Raw genomic sequence first — 3,404 nt, 5'->3', positions numbered from 1 at the left:
CTCTCCTCCTCGATCGGATCGAAGCATCTTGATTTTCCTGCCCAATTGATTCTCCACTTCATTCTTGAACTCTTTGAACTTTTCAAAGGTTTCTGACTTTTGCTTGATTAAATAGATATACCCATATCTACTATAATCATCGGTAAAAGTCACATAGAAGCGGTTCCCATCCTTCGTGGTTGATCTAAAAGGTCCACATACATCGGTATGTATTAGGTCTAATAGTTCCTCACCCCTTTCACAAGTACTCGTGAAGGGTGACTTAGTCATCTTTCCAAGTAAACAAGACTCGCATGTGTCATCTTCCCTAAGGTCGAATGACTCCAACACTCCATCCTTTTGGAGTTGGGCTATGCGTTTCTTGTTGACATGTCCAAGACGACAATGCCACAAGGATGCTTTATCCATACTAGTGGAAGAATCAATATTCAAAACATCATTTCCTAAGTTATCAACAATCATAACAGTTTCATATATTCCATTACATGGTATAGCTTCAAAGTAAAAGACACCATTTAGATAAGCCAAAATAGAACCATTCTCATTATTAAAAGAAAATCTAAATCCTTGTCTATATAAACCATGAAATGAAATGATGTTTCTAGCTATTTCTGGCGAATAGCAACAATTGTTCAAATCCAAAACTAAACTATTCTTAAGCACTAAAGAATACACTCCAATCTTGGTCACAGGCGACGATCTTCTGTTCCCCATGATTAGATTGATCCTTCCTTGCTCCACATCCATACTTCTTTTTAGTCCCTGCACATTAGAACAAATGTGATAACCACAACCGGTGTCAAGAACCCAAGAAATAGCATGATTAGAATCGTTAGATTTGATTGCATATATACCTGCGAAAGATGGCTTGATCTTTCCTTCCTTGATGGCTTGCAGGTAATCCGGGCAGCTTCTCTTCCAATGTCCTATCTTGTGGCAGTGGTGGCACTCTGCCTCCTTCGGGTTAGAGCAGGGCTTAGAGGGATCAACTTTGGTCCCACTAGAAGAGGAACCATCTCGGGCTTTCACCTTTCGATAGTTATTTGAAGAAGCTTTCCTCTTCTTTCCCTTCCCTTGACCAATAGCCAATACAGGAGCAGCGGATGGATTGGGAGTTGGTGCAACAGACTTGTCCTTGAAATTGCTCTCAGCAACCCTCAAGAGACCTTGGAGTTTACTTAGAGTGACCTCCTCTTTGTTCATGTGGTAGGTCATCCTAAATTGATTATACATCGGAGGCAAAGAGTGAAGCACCATATCGATCGCCAAGTCTTCGCCGAAGTCAACATTTAACTTGCGAAGGCGGTCGACATACCTTTGCATCTTTTGCAAGTGCACGGTAAGAGATTCTCCATGACCCATCTTGGCGGAAATCATGTTAGTGAAGATCTCGTAACGCTCTTGTCTCGCGTTTTGGTGGTACCTCTCCAACAAGTCTTGATGCATCTCGTATGGATACATGTCCTCGTAGGACTTTTGGAATTCGGAGTTCATGGTGGCGATCATGATGCAATGTACTTTCGTTGCATCTCGCTCATGGGTTTCAAAGGCGGTGATTTCGGCAGGAGTAGCAACTTCGGGGTTGATTTTCTCGAGCTTCTCATCGAGGACATACTCTTTATCCTCATAGCGAGCAATGGTGCGAATGTATCTTATCCATTCGCCAAAGTTCGTTCCATCGAAGGTGACCTTTTGGCAAAGGCTCATCAACGTGAAAGAACTAGCAGCAGCGTTGTTTGCGTTCGACATCTATAGAAAGGACAAAGATAGATTAGAACAAGAATCCCTAATTATCACCCAATAAGAAAAATTAGGGCTAGGATCCAACAATAACATTTACATACTAGAAAAGGGATGCCGTAATCTAACATGCAAATAAATTGAAGGTAAGTGAATGACGATTCACTAATTCTCCATCACAAAACTTAAACTTTTAGTCCTAAGTGTTTTTGAGAATTCCTAGGTTCGGATGAGATTCATTGAACTATTCAATGGCATGTTTAAATCTCGATATGCCCCTCTTGTTTGTGACTGGGATGCCGAGGATCACAAAGCGGGTGTGAATTACCATGCAAATTCACATGGTGCCTTCATTGTAACGATCACCTATTCGATGTGCCGGTAAACCACACACGCTCCATCGAACTATGATGAACAATGAATCACCCTTTGCCACCTTCGCTTAGAACCAATTAGTGTGCCGGTAAACCACACACGCTCCACTAACATCTTAGCAAGGTGCAAAGTGTAATTTCATGGGATTGCATCAATTCACTTTTCCTAAAGTAACTAAGATTGGGAATTTTTAAAAAAAATTTAGTTACTTCGTATTTCTTATCATACTTTTAATGCGAGGATGAGGTTGCCCTATCCTACCCGTTCGGCTAACGACCCTCCACCAATCAAGCAAGCGGTGGGTGTGAGTGTACACCCATTAAGCGCCATTTTATAGGCCACAACCTTATACCCACCTTACAGATCGGCTTCGTGAATGAGGCCTACTAGCGGTAAGACTAGCATTTAGTTATACATATATATATTATTCTAGTAATATTATATAAGTATAAGGTTGCATTTTAAACCTCTCAAAATCTAGGGTTTGAAATTTAAGTTGTCTAAATTAAAACTTTTAATCACAAATATAAATTTCAAAACTTTAGGGTAGGTTTTAAACATTTAAAACATGAAGGATCAAATAACAAATAATTCCAATTATCAATTAATATTCTAATTATCTTTATTTGATTTATCTTGATTTCTTTGAAGATAATTACCAAAATAATTAATTATTATCATATAAGGAAATTAAATATTTTATTAGATGATAAATATCTTTAATTAGATCAAGATAATAGTCATATTTATCAAAAAAATCGGATTTACATTGATCTAATATGATTAAGGTAAGTTTCCATAAGATAATTATGAAAAAAATCCCGAATCTGGCCATTCCTGACGCCTGGACTCGCCGAGTGCACAAGGGGACTCGCCGAGTCAGGCCTACTCGACGAGTCCACCTTGGAACTCGACGAGTCAGTGACTCAAAACCCAAAAAATCGAATTTTGCAGGTTTGTTTCAGTTATTCAAGCAACAATTTAAAGAAAACCAATCTATGCTCTGATACCACTGTTGGGTTTTAGCCATAAGAACTTTCCTATGTGCGCATGCAAAACCCTATTGCTTGGATCTAGGCTTTCTAATAAACATGCTTTTGAATCCAAGACTTCTAATGGCTAATTAGGTTAAATAACAATATTAAAACAGATCTAGAATCATACCTTTGAATCCCTTGTTGATCTTGTTTGTCTTGGAGCTTCTAGAGTCACAATTGTCACTCCTCTAATGGCTTACAAACACCAATAGCAAGCAAGATGATTTAGGAGAGAGGAGAGAGGAGGAATTC

This window comes from Lactuca saligna, chromosome 3 (genome assembly GCF_052625555.1).
Source record: "Lactuca saligna cultivar CGN05327 chromosome 3, ASM5262555v1, whole genome shotgun sequence".
In the NCBI taxonomy this organism is placed as follows: domain Eukaryota; kingdom Viridiplantae; phylum Streptophyta; class Magnoliopsida; order Asterales; family Asteraceae; genus Lactuca; species Lactuca saligna.
Note: the sequence above shows the minus strand (reverse complement) of the source record.